Below are 9,437 nucleotides of genomic sequence, written 5' to 3' on the forward strand. Positions count from 1 at the left end.
CCCCCGAACTCGTTGGTGGACACAGGCAGAAAGGGATGCCGTCAAGCTGAAGAAGGAGTCCTATCGGGTCTTTTGGGCCTGTGGGACTCCAGAGGCAGCTGTTGGGTATAAGCGGGCTAAGCAGAGCGCAGCTTCGGCGGTCGCTAAGGCAAAAACTCAGGCGTGGGAGAGGTCATGGAGAATGACTTCCGGACAGCTTTGAGGAGATTCTGGTCCACCATCCGGCGGCTCAGGAGGGGAAAGCAGTGCTCCGTCAACACTGTGTACAGTGGGGATGGGGGGCTGCTGACCTCAATTCGGGACGTTGTGAGGCGGTGGAGGGAATACTTCGAAGACCTTCTCAATCTCACGAACACGTCTTCTGATGAGGAAGCAGAGTCTGGGGTAGCTGGTGCTGGCTCTCCTATCTCTGGGGCTGAGGTCGCTGAGGTGGTTAAAAAGCTCCTCGGTGGCAAGGCCCCGGGGGTTGATGAGGTCCACCCAGAGTTCCTTAAGGCTCTGGATGCTGTAGGGGTGTCTTGGTTGACACGCCTCTGCAGCATCGCGTGGACATCAGGGACAGTTCCCCTGGACTGGCAGACTGGGGTGGTGGTCCCCCTCTTCAAAACGGGGGACCAGAGGGTGTGCTACAGAGGGATCACACTCCTCAGCCTCTCCGGTAAGGTCTATTCAGGGGTGCTTGAGAGGAGGGTCCATCAGATAGTTGAACCTCGGATTGGTTTCGTCCCGGTCGTGGAACAGTGGACCAGCACCCTCTTTGGGGTCTTTGAGGGGGCATGGGAGTTTGCCCAACCAATCTACATGTGTTTTGTGGACTTGGAGAAGGCATTCGACTGTGTTCCTGGACTCCTGTGGGGGGTACTCCGGGAGTATGGAGTGCCGGACTCTCTTGTACGAGCTGTCCGGTCCCTGTACGACCAGTGTCAGAGCTTTGTCCACATTGCCGGCAGTAAATCAGAATTGTTTCCAGTAAGGTTTGGACATCGCCAAGGCTGCCCTCTGTCACCGATTCTCTTCATAACCTTTATAGACAGAATTTTTAGGCGCAGCCGTGGTGTTGAGGTGATCCGGTTCGGTGGCCTCAGGATTGGGTCTCTGCTCTTTGCGGATGATGTGGTTCTGTTGGCTTCATTGGGCCGTGATCTTCAGCTCTCAGTGCACTGGAGCGATTCGCAGCCGAGTGTGAAGCGGCTGGGATGAGAATCAGCACCTCCAAGTCCAAGACCATGGTCCTCAGCCGGAAAAGGGTGGAGTGCTCTCTCCAGGTCTGCAGTAGGGTACTGCCCCAAGTGGAGGAATTCATGTATCTCGGGGTCTTGTTCACGAGTAAGGGAAGGATGGAGCGGGAGATCAACAGGCGGATCGGTGCAGCGTTTGCAGTGATGCGGACTCTGCATCGGTCTGTCGTGTTGAAGAGGGTGCTGAGCCAAAAGGCAAAGCTCCCAATTTCCTGGTCGATCTACGTTCCTACCCTCACCTATGGTCATGACTTGTGGGTAGTGACCGAAAGAACGAGATCGCAAATACAAGCGGCCAAAATGAGTTTTCTCCGCAGGGTGGCCAGGCTCTCCCTTAGAGATAGGGTGAGATGCTCGGTAATCCGGGAGGGGCTCAGAGTAGAGCCACTGCTCCTCCACATCGAGAGGAGCCAGATGTGGTGGCATCTGGTTAGGATGCCTCCTGGATGCCTCCCTGGTGAGGTGTTCTGGGCACGTCCCACCGGAAAGCGGCCCCAGGACAGACCTAGGACACGCTGGACGGACTACATCTCTCGGCTGTCCTAGAACGCCTCGGGATCCCCCCAGATGAGCTAGTGAATGTGGCCGGGAAGAGGGAAGTCTGGGTTTCCCTGCTTAGGCAGCTGCCCCCGCAACCCGACTCCGGATAAGCGGCAGAAAATGGATGGATGGATGGGAAAATAAAGATTCCTCTAACCTTGAAACTTGAAGTGAGGTAGGAAAGTCTTGACCAGGTCCATCCTGACACAGTCATCACTCTAGCATGGAAAGACAGGGGAATGTCACAACCCTCAATCAACCCAGGGAAAACCCACACATTACTAGAACATGTGGATACACACAACCCAGTTGAGGCTCGAAGCAGGGTCTCTCTAACTATCAGACCACAGTGCTAACCACTTTGCTCATATAGTGGTGATGGAAGACCCTTTTAGGGTGCCTTAGGGTGTCAAAATGACCTTTCCAAAATAGATTCAGCTTTTAATCCATCATCTCTTGCCATGGTATTAAAGGAAGAACTGTGCCATCATTTTAATGTAAGGCAACACAGCATCCCGTGCTGCAAAAATACTATTGAATCTTTGGCTGCTATTGGTATAAATAAAGAAAAACTCCCGGTGTGGTCACTCCTATTGAGAACCTGTGGAGCAGCCTAAAAAAGGATCTGTGAGGATGGGCCATCATGGTATCTTCAAATGAGATACAGGCTGAAACTAGCCAAGGATTTATTGGTTTAAAAAATGACAGACTTGTTAAGGTGAAAACCATGAAGGACCCCTGTGCTAACATTAAAGTGATCTGTAAAAATGTTCTTTAAATTTTTATTAATTTCTAGAAAAATTATCAATGTATTGCAAAATAAATAAATACTACAGATATACATTTTCAGTTCTCCACAGCTTATTTACTGTTTTGAAGCAGTTATGCAGGATACTTTGAAATAAAATGTTTTGAGTATTTGGTAAAAAAAATGTATATATAAAAATAAAAAATCTGTTTTGTCATTAGTTGCTCAATTCAATTCAGATTATTATACAACCTAATTTAATTTTTAATGTTTAAAAATCATGTTAAATGTTTGATTCTTTTGGAGAATTAACAAAAATAGCATATGCATAATAATTTAGAACACAATGTAATTACATCTAATAAATAAATAAATAAAAGCTCTTTAAATTTGCTGTTCTTGTAATGAGAAAATTCAAACTAAGTCTGCTTGTTCCACCCTGTCATAGTCCATAGTATCATCATTAGTCCTCTTTGACAACATCTGCTACCTGATCACACTTGTGTTGAATATGTGATAAAGATATTTATTTTTATTGTTTGATGCATTTTACATGGAATAACAAACGCTAAGACAGGGATGAAACATTTTTAAACTACAAATGATAATATTATTTTAATTTAAATGTCATTAATCATCTTAAATATTGATACCTTCTAATAACAAAAGCTGTAAGTGAGTTAAAAAGACTGCTCTATCCATCTTTTGTTTAACCTTACATGTCACATCACTTGGCGTACTAAATTTGGATAAAGGAATTAAAGTTTCACTTCTGTCAACTGATCAGGAAAAGCAATTCACTATAGCAAAGCATTGAGCCATGTGATATTTAATTTGGTGTTTTTGTTATTTCTCAGCCTAAGGGATGTTAAAGAGTCAGTTGATCCGCTTAGAGTCTGTTTTTAATTAAAAACAAATTGTTGTTTGAGTGTTTTCAGAGATGTCTCTTAGTTTATGAAACACTCTAAACTCTGTTGGTTATGTCCTTTGGGAGCTTATTGATTGGAAGACAAGTCCTGTGCAGGTGCCTCAGGCCTCTTTCCAGTCACAAACTAACAAACTCCCCATGGAGCCCACAGTCCTCCAACCTGCTCCTACACCTCTGTTCTTAGTTACTGGAAACTTCCCTTCAGGGGTGTTGCATCATGATCCATGTTAGATGTCAGCTGGAGAACTTGTGTCTCATAGAGAGCAAAAGAGTTTCTCTTTGAACTTAACAAATCTGAACAAAGAAAGTTAGAGTTTATGTCTTTCTGCTTGTGTGGGAGCAGCATAAATGTTTGACACCAGACACTAATGTGTCATTTTAGATCAGTTTTTAATAGAGATTATTCAAATAGAGTATACCGTAAAGGAAAATTACATGTTTCAGAACACACAAAAATAAACTGCTTGGTGTTATCTCATCCATTCTTCCTACAGAGTGTTGTATCTTTCTTCCTGTGCAGCAAATCTGAATATTTCTTTGATCCATCTGTTTTCTTACAATTTTCTACGATTAAATGAAGACAAAACTGTGATTATTCTGTTTGGTAGCAAAGAGAAGAGGGTCAGCATTGGCAAACATCTGGAGACTCAGGCTCTTAAAATCATCGACCAAGTTAGTAACCTTTCAGCAGCCACATCAAAGCTGTCACTAAGAAGCTTTTTACCAGCTCAGAAACATCAACAGAATTAAAAGTTTAGTCTCCCAGAAAGACCAGGAGAAACTCATCCATGCATTCATCTCCAGTAGGCTGGATTACTGTAATGGTCTTTTAACAGGACTTCCTAAAAAGAGCATTAAACACCTGCAGCTCATCCAAAATGCTGCTGCTAGAGTTTTAACCAGGACTAAGAGATCTGAACACATCACACCAGTTTTGAAATCTTTACACTGGCTTCCAGTCAGTCACAGAATAGATTTTAAAACCCTTCTGATTGTTTACAAATGCCAGAATGGTTTAGACCCAGAATACATCTGTGATATGTTCAGAGATAATAAACCTAGCAGAGCTCTTAAATCCAAAGACTCTAGTCCAAACCAGAGTCCAGACTAAACATGGAGAAGCAGCATTTAGCTGTTATGCTGCAAACAAGTGGAACAAACTGCCAGTGGAGATTAAACTTTCACCAAATGTAGACATTTTAAAATCCAGGTTAAAAACATTTCTTTTCTCATGCGCCTATGCATGAAATCTGCATGGAAACTTATCTTGCTTTTAATCATTTTAATGTAATTTTATATTTTATTGTGATTATGTGTTGATGCCTTTTACTATTTCTTAATATCTGTAATGCTTTTGTTTTATGTAAAGCACTTTGAATTGTCCTGTATATGAAATGTGCTATACAAATAAACTACCTTGCCTTTCTTACTTACATTCTAATGAAAAGGATTTAGATAACGGCTCTGTGCAGACATGTTAAGTTCTTCCATTCCAGACTGACGCCTTAGCTGACCTGGTTTTAATGTTCAATAAAGAAAAAACTTTTACTACACTGATGCAGCAAAAATGGATGAAATAATGTGTCTGAATCATATAAGTTAACTAGTGTTAATTTTGTTAACGAAAACTAAAAATAATTTCGTCAACGCACATTTTTGCACCGGATGAAAATTAAACCCCAATTAATAAACAATAATTGGGACTAAATCAGAATGTATTTTCGTGGACTAATAAAGATGAGTCAAATATGAAGTTCACTAAATAAAAACTGGGTTAAAATCTATGGACATTTTAGTTCACGAACAAAGACGAGACGAAAATTATATTATATCATATGACTTTGTCAAATCCTGTCTCCTCCTCCTCGGTTCTTTGGCCACTCACACACATCCCCTTTCAAACCTGCAGCGAGCAGGTGCACAAACACATGGGACAGACGAGAAGTGGATTCATGGTGAAAAATTAAAATAAAACATTAATGGCTATGCTTTGCACAGAGCCCAAGAGAAAGAGAAGATGTGATAAGGGGAGGAAAAAAAAACAAAAAAAACTTATGCTTGATTTTAGTGGAAGGAAATGTAGCTGGAAAAACACAACAAACCTGAAGAGACACGTCACAGTTCACCACAAAGACATTGTGGTAAGTTAACAAAAGGTTTGGTGGTGGTTGTTTAAAACATAACATTAAACCACCGGCATAATGTTCCAACAATAACGTTAAACCCACCGCAAACTAATGCTGGCTAACTTACTAGCTTCATAGCTTGTAGCAATAGTAGCCACTTGTTGATAGAATTTTGTGTGAAGCTGAATTTATGCTAACTTAGATACGTTATACTGGTTGGGCAACTACGTTTACAGTTGAATTGCATGTTTAATTAAAGCAGACAGAAATATGAGCTAATCTAGGAGGTGCAAGCGAACTATAATTAACACAAACACCTGGGCAGTTACACATGGATGCAAAGCAAAACTAAAACATACTAAAACAAATCATGTTGTTAAAATAATACACCACACTTATTCAAGACTACTTTAACTTACATTTTAATACATGAAATAGCCTAAATGTGGTATAAAAGTAGGTAAAATTGTGTCTTGACTGTCTGTGGTTGCCAGAGTTTTGTGATAACAAAATGGGGCTTCAAGCTAAAAAAGGTTGGGAACCACTGCTCTAGGAGTTCGCATCCCAATGTATTTATTTGGTGACATAAAATGCTGTTCTGTTTGTCTTCAGGTTACCATCACAAGGACATTTGATTTGAATTGGCATCAATATTAATATAAATAAATGCATGCAAACACAAAAATGCCTGCAATTATTTCTGCATAAAATGGGATAGTTATGTTTTAAGTATGAGTTTTAAATGTACTAACTACACTCCAAAAAGAAATGTTTTTGATCAACAACAAAAATTAACGCAACAGTTTGCATTAGTCTTTTTGAGTTACTGTGACGGAGACCGGTGGTTCCATCACCACCACAAGTCTGGCACATATTATTGGAATGTTTGGCAGATAGGACCACACAGATTAATTAATTGTTTTATTGAATGTTAAAACAGAGAAAAGTGTTTATTTGTTTGCAGAGGGGGACTGGCCATCCTGCCCAGGGAAAAGAGAACTTAAATTAGTATTTTAACATTTAACAACATTTTGATACTCATTTTTACTTTGATCTGTGTCTAATTGTGTAAAGCTATAAGCTCAAGAAGGAAATGGCAATACTCACCTCTTGTCTTCATTGCAGGGCAGGAGAGGTAAAAGGGGGAAGTAGGCCTAATTTCCTGTTTAAGAGGTTTCGGAACAAACCATGTTAACAAAGAGGGGTGGGAAGTAGTTTATATAAATTAAATGTGTATTTGAAGCATGCTGTAAAATTATTAAGTGGATTATGTTTAAGTTTGTATATATGTAAATATTGATTTATGATGTTTGCTTTACAGGTGTTATTTTAAGTAAGATATTTTGTGGATATGTTAACTTGTATAGTCTAGTCCCACGTCAACAGGTGGTTCCGGCTAATTACCTGCAGCAGGAGGGTATAAAAGCCCTTAGTTGCTCTTTAGAAGGTTGTTGATGGTTGTGGTTTAGATACCAATAAATTTTGCCAATCCCAGGCTTAAATGGACCCAAGTCTCACGCCTTTTTTTTAAAAGATTGTTGGGATCGTCGGCCAAATTGACAAGTGGTGTCAGAAGTGTGGGCTTAAAAAAAAAAAAAAAAAAAAAAAAAAAAAAAAAAAAAAAGAGAGAGAAGATATGATGACCAGAGGTGGAAAAAAGACTGATTCCAAGGAACTGGAGGAAGACAATGAAGCTGCTGCCACAGCTGGTCCAGGTGACAGACTGGAGGAATTAGCTGACATGGTTAAGTCGCTAATTCAGTCTCAAGCGGCAAGAGACCAGAGAATGGATAAAGAATCAGCTCGCCAAGAACAAAGATGGAAGAGTATGCAACATCAATTTCAGCAGATCCAAATCCAAGTAAGAGAAATGAGAGAGGAACAGGAGCTGGACCAGACTGAACATGAGATGGAAAATGAGACGTATGGGGAGGATGAAGAGGATCCAGATGAGGGCCCAAGTCAAAAAATGGTGCTGAGACGGGAACCTTCCACCCACAGAGACCCTAAATTACTTCCACTCACTGCAGAGGATGATATTGAGCACTTTCTGACTACATTTGAGAGGATGGCTCAAGTCTGCCGTTGGCCTAGAGAAGAGTGGGCTGTCCGACTAGTTCCATTGCTCACCGGTAAAGCACGAAGTGCTTATGTTCACATGGACATTAAAGATTCTGAAGCTTATGACAAAGTGAAGGATGCCATTCTTGCCAAATATGAGATAACTGCGGACACCTATCGACGACGGTTTAGGTCCCTGGATGTTCATCATGGTGAAACCCCAAGAGAACTCTATGTTCGTCTGAAGGACATGTTTTATAAATGGGTGAAACCTGAGAAATCCACTGTGAAAAACCTTTCTGAAGTGATGATCATGGAGCAGTTTCTCAGGATGGTAAATCCCGACTTGGAAGTGTGGATCAGGGAACGTGCCCCTAAGACAGCAGAGGAGGCTGCACAACTAGCTGAGACCTTCATGTCAGCAAGAACGGGAACCAGGAGGATCACCTTTGGTCGGGACACCTTCTCCACTGCTCGAAGTAAGTCTGATGGGGGTGAAAGGGGTGGTGGTACAGGTCAGAGTAGGAATTATTCTGGTAACAGACATTTCACTCCTAGTAAACCCAATCCTTCCAAGAAATTTTCTGCAGGTGCAAAGCCAGATGTGAGATGTTATCAATGTAATCAGATTGGTCACACTCAGTATACTTGTCCAGCTACTACACACAGCAAGCCATCCCTTTTGTGTTCAGTTCCTAGGCCCCCTCATCCAGTTTCGGCTCATGAATTGTCACAAACAGCACCAGTACTTGTAAATGGCCATCGTGAAATAGCCCTCTTAGATACAGGAAGCTCACAGTCTGTAGTTCTGTCCAGTTTAGTACCTAGAGAGCTATGGAGCGATGCTAAGACTAAGATAAGCTGTGTTCATGGTGATGAGAGAGATTATCCGGTTGCTGAAGTTTATTTGACTGTTGGTGGCCAAACATTTCTTTTGCCTGTAGCTTTAGCACCAAAGTTGCCCTATGCAGTCATTCTTGGGCTTGATGTTCCCACTTTGCTAGATTTGGTACACAATGCAAAAGCTGAAACTCAAGATATTGCTAATGATCAAGAGGTCCAGTCAAATAATTATGGCTTGGACCTGACTTTAGACCCAGGGTTTACGGGACCCAGTTGCAGTTATGTGACCACAAGAGCACAGAAAGTTATTAATCCTCTTAAAGAGCTACCATTTTATAATGATGAACTGGAGTCAGGTCCTTGTAGACCAGTTAAGTCTAGAGCTGAGAGGAGAAGGGATAAGTTTCTGGGTTCAGCTAAGTTAGAAAATGTGCAGCCAGGAAGACCGAGTCAAAGTGTAGATTTTGATGTTCCTTCAGATATATCAGGGCTTCAGAGGGCTGATCCAACATTAAAACCATGGTTTGACAGAGTCTCTGAGGTTAATGGGAACAAGCTTGGCAAAGTGGATGTTCTGGCAGATGCCACGTATGTCATGAGAGATGGCATTCTTTACCAGTGTAAAGGAAAAACTGAGGCCATAGCTCTACCACAGTCTCTTAGGCAGAAGGTAATGGAGCTGGGTCATTCAATACCATGGGCAGGCCACCTTGCTTTTCAAAAGTCTCTCTATAGGATCTCTTCTCGCTTTGTATGGCCTGGCATGTTCACTCATGTGCAGCAGTTTTGTTCCTCATGTAAGATATGTCAGCTATCCTCGAACAAAGGTGTGGCTCGTGCTAGGCTACAGCCATTGCCCATCATAGATACACCCTTTGACAGAATAGGAATGGACATTGTGGGCCCCCTTGAGAGAAGCTCCTGTGGTAGCCGGTTCATATTGGTAATATGTG

The sequence above is a fragment of the Melanotaenia boesemani genome, chromosome 9 (genome assembly GCF_017639745.1).
Source record: "Melanotaenia boesemani isolate fMelBoe1 chromosome 9, fMelBoe1.pri, whole genome shotgun sequence".
In the NCBI taxonomy this organism is placed as follows: Eukaryota; Metazoa; Chordata; class Actinopteri; order Atheriniformes; family Melanotaeniidae; genus Melanotaenia; species Melanotaenia boesemani.